Raw genomic sequence first — 12,187 nt, 5'->3', positions numbered from 1 at the left:
TTGTCTTGATGTATTGTATTACCCTAAAGAGGACTATTTGTAATGGTTGAAACAGCTGCCGGTAAAATGAATCAACATTCTGAAGCCTTTTACTATTTCCTACAGAGTTTGAGTTATGAAGAAAAAAGGAAATACAGAGAGTTAGAGAAATGTTCTCTTAAAATCATTGACGCCACTTGTGCTTTAGCATTTAAAAGGAATATATATATATATATATATATATATATATATATATATATATATATATATATATATATATATATATATATAGGTAGGAGGCCATGTTGTATACATGATTCAAGAAGTCTACAGTGACAATGGTGTTGTTGAGTTTATATTGAAGCTTTAATTTCTCTCGTGTAACAAGTTTCTGTGCTGGTTCCAAATAGCTGAGAATGTGTCCAAAAGACATTTGGTGCGGTTTTCTCTTTTTTAATTTCTCCAATACGTATTTCGACCTTACTCGGTCACCCTCAGGGAGGGAGTTCCAATGGTTGGTGAATACATAGGTTTATATACAGGCCGCACATTGGCTTCATGTCAGGATGGTTGTTGAAGATTTTCTCTTCGATGGATCCCATATATAGTATTCACCAACCATTGTAACTCCCTCCCTGAGGATGACTGAGTACCTTGTCGTAAGCCTTTTCTAAATCCATAAAAGCTCAAGAAACATCCTCACCTTTTCCTATAGTTTTCTCACATATCTGTCTTACCACAAAAATCTGATCTATACAACCCCTACCTGACCTAAACCCACACTGTTCCTCACCAATTACTCCCTCTGTTCCTCTCCTAATCCTCTCAATCAACACCCTCCCATAAACCTTCCCAACTACACTCAACAAGCTGATCCCTCTGAAACTACTACACTCACACTTGTCCCCCTTTCCATTGTAAAGTGGAACTATACAGGCAGTCCTCCGGCACTCTACCCTCTCTTAAACAAACATTAAACAACCTCACCAACCAGTCCACCAAAACTGTACCTCCTTTTTTCAGGCTTTCTGCATGGCATCCATCCAACCCAGGTGCCTTACCTGCTCTCATCATCTTAACAGCTGCTCTCACTTCATCTTTCCCTATTTCTCCTCCATTTGCCTAACTCATCATGGTCATTTTTTTAGCACTTCCCACTGCAACTACCTTTCCCTCTCTATCCTCCTTCACATTTAGCAACTCCCTAAAATACTCTCCCCACCTTCCTATCACTGCCTTCTCTTCCATTATCATCTCTCCATCTGCACCTTTTACCTTTTCTTCTCTACTTGATTTGCCACCTCTTCCTCTTTAATTTTTTTTCCAAAATATCTTTTTATAATTTTCATTTTTTTTCTGTCAAACCTTACACCATTTCATATCTGCTCTCCTCTTTGCCTCCTTTATCTTATGCTTAACTTCCCTTCTCTTTACTTTGTACCTCTCATACGATTCCATATATATATATATATATATATATATATATATATATATATATATATATATATATATATATATATATATATATATTTAGAGTATACATGGGCAGGAGGTTCTCTCTTATGCAAGTTTCGTTGAATGTGATGGATTGTTTAGTATTAATCAATTTCTTTAAGGTATTTTCTCTATTCCTTAGAAAGGTCTTAATCTCTTTTGGAAGAGTAGAGATGACTCTACCGTAGTCGGTCATCGTTGCCAGATCCGGATTTCGGCTCCCTCGAGCCTTCTTCAGTGGCGATGGTGATCGTCTTCTCGTTGGTGTGTTCTTGCTCTATCGTGGTAGGAGAAAGAATGGCTCTGTGCAGAGTTGTCCTGGCTAATATACCGGTTCAGTGGGGATCCTGGCGTTCGTCCTCACTCCTGATTGGCTGAGACCGGTACTCGCGGCTTCTGATTGGTCTCAGCCAATCAGGAGTGAAGACGAACACCAGGATCCCCACTGAACCGGTATATTAGCTAGGACAACTCTGCACAGAGCCATTCTTTCTCCTACCACGATAGAGCAAGAACACACCAACGAGAAGACGATCACCATCGCCACTGAAGAAGGCTCGAGGGAACCGAAATCCGTCATCTCTACTCTTCTAAAAGAGATTAAGACCTTTCTAAGGTATAGAGAAAATACCTTAAAGAAATTGATTAATACTAAACAATCCATCATATTCAACGAAACACACACACATATATATATATGTATATATATATATATATATATATGTATATACATATATACATATACATGTATATATATACATGTATATATATATACATATATATATATATGTATATATATATATATATATATATATATATATATATATATATATATCTTTTCTATGTTACGCACCAATGTGCGGTCGTCTGGATGCAGATTTCTGAGTAGAGTACTGAAGTCCATGGTGTTTTCCTCTAGACGTCTTTCGGCTCTAATTGGCCATCTTCAGGAGGTGTTGTCTGGTTAAATTGTTGACAGATAATCTGAATCTGAATCTCTAGGAAAGACCACCCGCTTGCACAGGATTGGGTTTTGTGGGAGGGGAAGAATGTCTGTAAGAAAATGAAAAGATAGTAGCGTATAAAAGAGGGCTATTGCCACCGGGCGATTTGCGAGCGATTAGGGGTTTATTGGTGGTCGTGGCTCGGGAGAAATGGACCGGGAGCTTGGACGGAGGTGCTGACGCCGGGGTTAGGATTAGGATCACCAACGAAAGTTTAGAAAATGGTAGGAGGCGTAGTAGTAGAGAGAAAGGTGGAAAAACGGAAAAATCTTTAGTGGGAGGTAAACTGAAAAGAGAAGATGCAGTATAAGAGAAAGTTAGAAAGGAAGCGAATTTTAGTCGAAGATGTTTGTGCGTGTGGCGTGGCTATGTTCGTGAGAGGTGTGTGTGTGTATCTTACGGGAAGTGAGTAGAGTTCACTTCCCGCGTGTAGAGCGCGGTCCTGTTAAGCCGAGATTGGTGGATTTGGTATAAACTTCCGTAGAAAATGAAGCGGCTTCACGACATTTTGGTCCGTCGTGAAGTCGCTTCATTTTCTACGGAAGTTTATACCAAATCCACCAATCTCGGATTTTGCCTTAACGGTGTAAGCGAGTGTCCTGAGTGGTATCGACGCAGCGTCATCAACGCCTTCGTCAAAAGAGCCCTCACCCACTGCTCAACATGGATCGCCACGAACGCAGAGCTCAAGAGAATAACCCAGCTTCTCAGCAACAACAATTACCCCATCCAAGAAATAGATAGTGTTATCCGGCATCAACTGAACACCTTTATGCACCAACAAGAACAACAGACAGTTACACAAAACATAAAACTCTTTTATAGTGCTACTATGTCTTCAGCCTACAAGGATGACGAGAAAGCCATCAAAAATATGATTTATAAGAATGTCACACCCACCGACCCTTCTTCAAAAATCGACCTCGTCATCTACTACAAAACAAGAAGGACATCCAAGTTAGTTGTCAAGAATAGCTGCCTCCCTAAGACAAGTGAAATGCAAGAGGTGAACGTCGTGTACCAACATACATGTTCCAGTGGTGACTGCAGTCGCCTAAATTCTCGGTACATTAGCGTCACCACTACAACACTGTCTAAGAGAATTTCAGCGCATCTGCAGGACGGCGCCATAAGAAGACACTACTTGTACGAGCATGGTCTAACACTTAAGAGACACCATATGGAAGGCACCAGCACCATCATTGAAAGAAACAATGACACCAGAAGACTAAAGATGACAGAAGCGGCGCTAAATTACAACCAAAAACCCGCCATTAATATCCAGCAGCAACCTGAAACGTCGTTACCAACGAGAAGACAGAGGATGCACCCCGCACGCTGATTGGCGGGCGGATGTTTGAGCACTCCGCTCTCCGCCGATATATACCGTCATACGATCAAACAGCGTCATTATCTGTCAACAATTTAACCAGACAACACCTCCTGAAGATGGCCAATTAGAGACGAAAGACGTCTAGAGGAAAACACCATGGACTTCAGTACTCTACTCAGAAATCTGCATCCAGACGACCGCACATTGGTGCGTAACATAGAAAAGATATTCTATAAACAGAATAATGCTATCTCAGCTGTTGACTTTAACAAAGCATGCATTATTAACGGCCTACTTCCAAAATATATATATATGTATATATATATATATATATATATATATATACATACATATATATATATATATATATGTGTGTATATATATATATGTATATATATATATAATGCTGAGACATTCTGACAGGTTGACGTAAGCGGAGTAGGAAACACAGGAGCCTTAGTCTTGAGTTTGTTCCTGACTAGTTTCGTAGGTAAGCTTTTTCAAAGGAATGGTGTACAAACAGGCTGTGGGCATTTTATACATGGGATGGGCCTCACTACCTCCCCGTGTTACCATAGTTGGTGACAAGTGTGAACATTACATATTCATTGTGGCAAATGTAATGATAACGATAATGGTTAACAAGTGGTAAATATGATGACAACACTAGTGATAACAATTAAAATATTAATAGTAATTGAAACAGTGATAACAATAAGAAAAATAGGATGTGAAAAAAATTACAATAATGATAAATGAATAAATAAATATATAAACAAACAAATAAATAAATAGGTAAATAAAAATAAATGACTAACTAAAAACTATAATAATATAAATATTAGTAAATAAAATACATAAATAAGTGCATAGGTACAGTTAAATAACAAACAGGCAAATAGCAAATGAAAATAAATTGACATATAACTAATAATAAATGAGAATCAAGCAGGTAATAAGCACACAGACAAATAATAACAAAAATAAACAAGCAATATAAAATAAATGACAGTCATTACAGCATCTTGCTTAGGTGCTTATTTCTCATTAATAAGCTATGTAAATCGTTTGTTCGTCCATATTTGGAATATGCTGTTTCCGTATGGTCACCGAATCTCATTAAAAACATTGACAGATTGGAAAAAAGTTCAACGGCGAGCCACAAAACTGATTCCAAATATCAAAGGTAAATCATACGAAAACCGACTAGAACACATGAATCTGTTTTCCCTAAAAAAGCGTAGACTCAGAGTTGACTTGATACAGGTCTTTAAGATTCTAAAGGGAATTGACATCAAAAGTGACAAAGTTTTCACCCTGAATGAGAATCCGACAAGAAATAATGGTCCCAAACTGTCAGGACATAGATTTAATTTGGGAGCGGGTAGAAACAACTTCGCCAAACGTGTAGTTAATGAATGGAATAAACTTCCTGCACAAGTAGTGCAATGTAGTTCAGTTCGAAGCTTTAAGATTCGTCTAGATAAGCACCTAAGCAAGATGTTGTAATACCTGCCATTTATTCTATATTATTTGATTATTTGTTATTATTTGTCTGTTTATTATTATTTGTCTGATTATCATTATTATTTATCTGTCAATTTATTATTATTTACTATTTACTTGTTTGTTTAATATCTAACTATACCAATTTATTTATTTATCTATTTATCTTATCTATTATTATTTACATTACAATTTTATATATTTATATATCTATTTATCTAATCATTTATCATTATTTTAATTTTTTCGCATCCGATCTACTTATGGATCAAAAGGTCTCCTGTCGGCATGATGCTCCTCCTTTGTAATCCTCCTCTGTAACCCTTTCACAGCTATTTCCTTCCCGGAAGAGAGCTCAGAGCTCATATATGACCGATCTATGGGTAATGCTGTGACCTTACACGCACAAACACCCCAACTCCCCGCCCACGAGAGTTGGAGTAACGACTCGCAGTACATCGATACTAAAATTATTTCAGTTCTGGGCTGGATGCCAACTCGAACCCTCGTAGTGGCGCCAGTGAACGCTACCATTGCGCCATCGAGTTGTATATGCATGCATGTATGTATGTATGTATGTATGTATGTATGTATGTATGTATGTATGTATGTATGTATGTATGTATGTATGTATGTATGTATGTATGTATGTATGTATGTATGTATGTATGTATGTATGTATGTATGTATGTATGTATGTATGTATGTATGTATGTATGTTTGTATGTATGTATGCATGTATGTATGTATATATGTATGTATGTGTGTATGTTTGTATGTATGTTTATATGTATGTTCGTATATATGTGTATATATGTGTTTGTGTGCATACATGCATACACACTAACATACATGCATACATACATACATACATACATACATACATACATACATATATGCATACATACATACATATATGCATACATACATACATACATACGAACATACATATACACATGCATACATACATACTGTACATACATACATACTGCACATACATACTGTACATACATACATACACACATACATACATGCATACATACATATATAAATACACACATATATGCATACATACATACATACATACATAAATGCATACATATATGCATACATACATACATACATACATACATACATACATACATACATACATATATGCATACATACATACATACATACATACATATATACATACATATATGCGCACATACATACATACATACATACATACATACATACATACATGCATACATATATGCATGCATACATACATACATACATACATACATACATGCATACATACATACATACATACATACATACATACATACATACATACATACATACATACGTACATAAATACATACAGGTAATGGAACGATGGTAAGAATATTTTAGGGAACTCTTAAATAGACCTGAACCTGAAAATCCTTTGATTAGTAAAGATATACAAGGACCAGAGGATTACCTGGAGGAACCATCGCTGGAGGAAATAAGAAAATGCATCAGAGGTTTAAACAGTAATAAAGCTCCAGGAAGATATAATATCCCAATAGAACTCTTAAAATTAGGTGGAGAAGTTTTAGAAAGAAAATTGACAGAATTAATACAGCTAGTATGGAGAAAGGAAAGAATACCATCATCATGGAATGAAGGAGTGATAATACCAATACATAAAAAAAGGAAGTAAAAACGAATGTATAAATTATAGGGGCATTACACTGTTACAGACTGGATATAAGATCCTTGCTAGAGTACTATATACTAGATTGAAGGTATACGCAAAGTGTGTAATAGGAGATTATCAGTGTGGATTTATGAGTGGAAAGTCAACGATTGACCATATTTTCACATTAAAACAAGTAATAGAGAAAGCATGGGAGTATAATACGATGCAATACCATTTGTTTATTGGTTTCAAGCAAGCGTACGACAGTATATACAGACAGAGTGTATGGGGCATACTAAAGGAATTTGGAATACCGGACAAGATAATACGTTTAATAAAAGTCTGTCTTACAAACACAAAATCAGTGGTAAGGGTTGATGGAAGATATTCGGAATGTTTCGAAATCGTGAATGTGTGTTATCTTGTTTGCTGTTTAACTTGGTGATGGAGAAAATAACTAGGACAATGATAAATAGAGAGGGTGGATGTAAACTGGACAACATTAAGGTCAATAACACAATGTAACACATGTTTTGTTTATTTGTATTTTTTCATGTTCATATATGTATTTCGTGTCACTGAATCCAAATATCACATTAGTTTTGACGTATCATCGATATTTCTTTATTTATTCTTGATTTTATATTTTATTGTTATATACGCAACCTTTCTCTACAGTAGTTAATTTATTCAATCTACTTTGGCATTCTAAGGATAATTATACAACATCTAGTATTTTTTTCATAATATGAAGTGTATTTAAGAGCTACAATATTAGTAAGAACAAAATAAACAACACAACTTTGCACTGCAAGTGTTTTGATGACTCTTCTCATGATTAGAAGTGCTTTGACGATCGAGATTTTCTAGAATGCATGCTTTCGTCTTTTCTGACTAGTGACCGTATGTAATCTCCCATCATAGCAGTATTCCATCGTCCTTGATATCTTCTTTCCATAGTTGCGATATCCTGATGAAATATCTCGCCATGCTCCTCACTGACAGCCCCCAAGTTTTCGGGGAAGAAATCTAGGTGAGAATGCAAGAAATGTACCTTCAAGGACATACGACAACCAAGTTTTCTGAAGTTCTCAATAAGCTTTGCCACTATTTGTTTATAATTAGGGTCCTTGTGATTTCCTAGGAATCCACGAACTACATCACGAAATGAACACCAAGCTTCTCTTTCAGCTTTCGTCATCGCTCTTTCCAGTTTCTCCGACTTCAACATTTTGTTTACCTGGGGTCCAACAAATTTTCCACCCTTGTGCTTAGCCTCAGATAGCTTGGGAAACATGAGACAAATTTCTTGGAAAGTTTCGCCTCCAAAATCCAAAGTCTTCACAAACTGTTTAATTAACCCTAGCTTGATATGAAGTGGGGGGTAATAAAACTTTTTTCGAATCTACTAGAGGCTGTTTGAGAACATTTAACATTCCTGGCTGCAGTTCAACTCTTGGGGGCCAATGAACTTTATTATAATGATCATCATCAGCCCTGCTGTCCCATAAACAAAGAAAACAGGAATACTTTGTGTATCCCCCTTGTAAGCCAAGCAAAAAGGCTAGCATCTTGAAATCACCACAAACATCCCATTTGAATTCAGCATAATTGATTTTTTCAAGAAGCTGTTTGACATTATGATAGTTTTCTTTCTTCTGTACTGAGTGTGCAAGAGGCAAAGATGGGTTTTTATTTCCATTGTGGAGCAATACTGCTTTGAGACTTCGTGTTGAGCTATCTATGAACAGTCGCCATTCTGCAGGATCATGTTCGAGTCCAAGGGCTGTAAACAAACCAGTAACATCCTTACAATAACACATATCATCACTAAAGTCATAGTAAATTTTAAATTCTTCATGTCGTTTCCGGTACACAGATGTCCTGCAGTCTTCTCCTAGTAGATTCCATTCTTTCATCCTTGATGTAAGAAGCTCAGCTCCTGACTTAGTAAGACCTAAGTCTCTGATTAAGTCATCTAGCTCACTCTGACTTGGAAAGTGAGGCTCCGAAGTCGTTCTTGGTGCGAAATCTTCGTCTCCCATTTCATGGCTGCTGCTACCTGCTGACCCTTCAGATGAAATTTCCATTGCATCTTCCATCTGGAAAGAAAGAAATAACTAAATATAGCAACTTCAACAAAGACGAATAGCATTAGTATTCCATATATCTTTAGGAAAGTGAATGTATATTAAGTACTTAATATTGAAGTTAATTAAAAGTAAAGAGAGTATGATAAAAATAAACTTGCTTTTTCTGGTGGTTGTGGTACTGGTAAGCTATCATCATGTGGGACAGGTGCTCTAGATGATGGTATGTCTGGATACTGCAGAGCTTGTCTTCCTTTCATTTTCCTGTACTTCGTCACATCAATCATACAAAAGTAGCAGTCGTCGTGATGGTTCTTCGGCTCTCTCCATATTTTAGGAATGGCAAAAGGCATTGCCCTTCCTGTACCTCTCAGCCATCCTTCTAGAGTAGATCGGCAGCTTCCACATATCACATGAGGTGCTCATGGCTTGTCCTGGTCACCCATGGGCATTCCGAAATAGAGTCTGTACGCTATCCACACTTTAGCACCTCACACGATCTTATGTAGTACTTGTTTTTTCCTAATATAATAACCACACACATAGCAAAATGTATCAGGAGAATTTTCACATCCTCTAGTAGCCATCTTAACAGGTAAATAGTTCAGTCATTGATCTGAAAGAGAAAATTAGATAAACATTTAGTAACAGACCACATAACAATTCCAAAATATACATGGTAACATTGAAATTATATGTATTTCTATAACGGTCGATGATACAGAAAAAATAATTGCATATTTGAAATCAGCAGGAAAAATGGATTAATAAACTCTAAAAAAATACAATAAACAAAACTTTTGAAAAAAAAATGTTACGTTGTGTAATCTAACATACGCTGATGATGTAGACCTAATTGCCGAGAGTAGAGATGATTTGAAAGATCTAATCACCCCACTAAGAGAGACAGCAGAGAGAGTTAGGCTGCAAATAAATTTCGATAAAACCAAAATAATGGGTATGAGCAGAGAGGAGAGGAACGTAGATGATGTGTTTTTCGAAGACAAGAGAATAGAGGAAGTAGAGAGTTTCAGATATCTAGGTGCAACAGTAACAAATAGAAACAAGATGAAGACAGAAATAAATATAAGAATCGCTTCAGCAAACAGATGTTATTTTAACCTTGTACCAATATTAAAGAAGAAAAGCATATCAATAAATACAAAATTAAGAAATTACAATACAATCCTACGACCTATAGTTTTATATGCCAGTGAGACATGGAGCTTAACAAAACAAATGGAACAAAGACTACTGGTGTTTGAGAATAATATTGAGGCGAATTACTGGACCAGTTTTTGATGAAAATGAGAATAGGTGGAGAGGGCGACACAATAATGAGCTGAGGGAAATAACTAAACAAGAGAAAATAACAGATGTTATAAGTAGAACAAAATTGAGATGGGTTGGGCATGTGGCGCGTATGGAGTATCATAGAATTCCAAAACGAGTTATGATGGGTAGAATGCCTGGAAGAAGACCCAGAGGGAGACCTCGAATGAGATGGATAGATGGAGTGGATGCGGAGATGGACAGAAGAGGAATAAATAAAGTAACCTGGATGGAAGCAGCACAGGTCCGAAGGCTATGGAGAGGATTACTGTTGGCGGACCAGAATCTACACGAGGTTCAAGATCCAGCGGAGTGAGTGAGTGAATATGCGTACATACATACATACATACATACATACATACATACATACATACATACATACATACATACATACATACATACATACATACATATATATACATATATGCTTACATACACACGTACATATATACATACATACATGTATACATACATACACATATGTGTACATTCATACATACATACATACATACATACATACATACATATATGCGCACATACACGCGTGCATACATATATATATGCAAATGATCATAGTGTACATATATACATACATACGTACATGCATACGTACATGCATACATACATACATAAATGCATACATACACACATACATAACATATGTATACATACCTTCATGCATACATACATATATCCGCTGTCCCTTTGAGCACGGTTCCATCTAGTTGTCGACGAACTTTATCAAATTAAAGAATGGCTACTGTATGACGTCACACTTGAGTCACGTGAAAAATATATGACTTCACCCCTACGTCACGTGTAGTATTCATAACGTCACAGTAGATGACATATAACATGCATGAAGTGATGCTTTTGTCAAACTCTGCCACTAAAAAGTTATAAATGACTAAATAAACGAATAGATAAATAGATAAAATAGAATAAATAGGTCATCTGGGATAATAAACGTATCATTCTACCATTTGATAATACAATACAAGACATTTCAAAAGGATATAAGGATAAAATAAATGCTGTGTTCAATCATCCCAATAGCCTATTAAGTAAAGTAGTAAATGTCCACCATAGAGATAAGACGGATGACAGCCAAGGAGTTCACAAAATACCTTGTAGAGATTGTGAACGAGTTTATTGGGGTCAAACGGAAGAGACCTCAAAACAAGAATTAAAGAACACAAGAACTCCGTCAAATATGCACAAGAAAAATCTGCCATATTTCCACACACCTCCATGAAAAAATATCGCATAAATTGGGAGAAAGCAGAAATCCTCTAGAAGAGGGGTGTGCTACCTTTTTTCCCAAAGGGCCAATAGTCATGATTCTGTTGGTATGGAGGGCCACACAATTAACCTTTATAACTATTTCATGCTATTTACTACGATCGAAGACATATTATGTGAGATTATACTGATAAAGATGGATAAGTAGTTTGTTACTGATTTTATCTAAATTGGGATCACAAAAATAAGAATTGTCCGAAACAAATGTATTTTCCTTACTATAAATGAGCAAATGTGCAGGGATGACCCGTCATCCAGGAGGTGCTCAGATGAGAGGGAGGGTGGGAGGGGTGTGGAGTGTATGTAGGGATGAAATGGGTGGGAGTGTTTTTATGCCTTTCCCTTTTTGGCTACCTCCCTTGTAAGGGGGAAAAAGCCTTGGTATATGTATGTATGTATAAATGAGCAAATGAAAGGCTACCATACCTTATCTCTATAATGTACAAACCTAAATAACTACTTAATATTGGTTAACTGG

This window comes from Oratosquilla oratoria, unplaced genomic scaffold (genome assembly GCF_046742065.1).
Source record: "Oratosquilla oratoria isolate Oo_2021 unplaced genomic scaffold, ASM4674206v1 SCAFFOLD90, whole genome shotgun sequence".
Taxonomy (NCBI): Eukaryota; Metazoa; Arthropoda; class Malacostraca; order Stomatopoda; family Squillidae; genus Oratosquilla; species Oratosquilla oratoria.
This window is presented reverse-complemented; position numbering follows the sequence as displayed.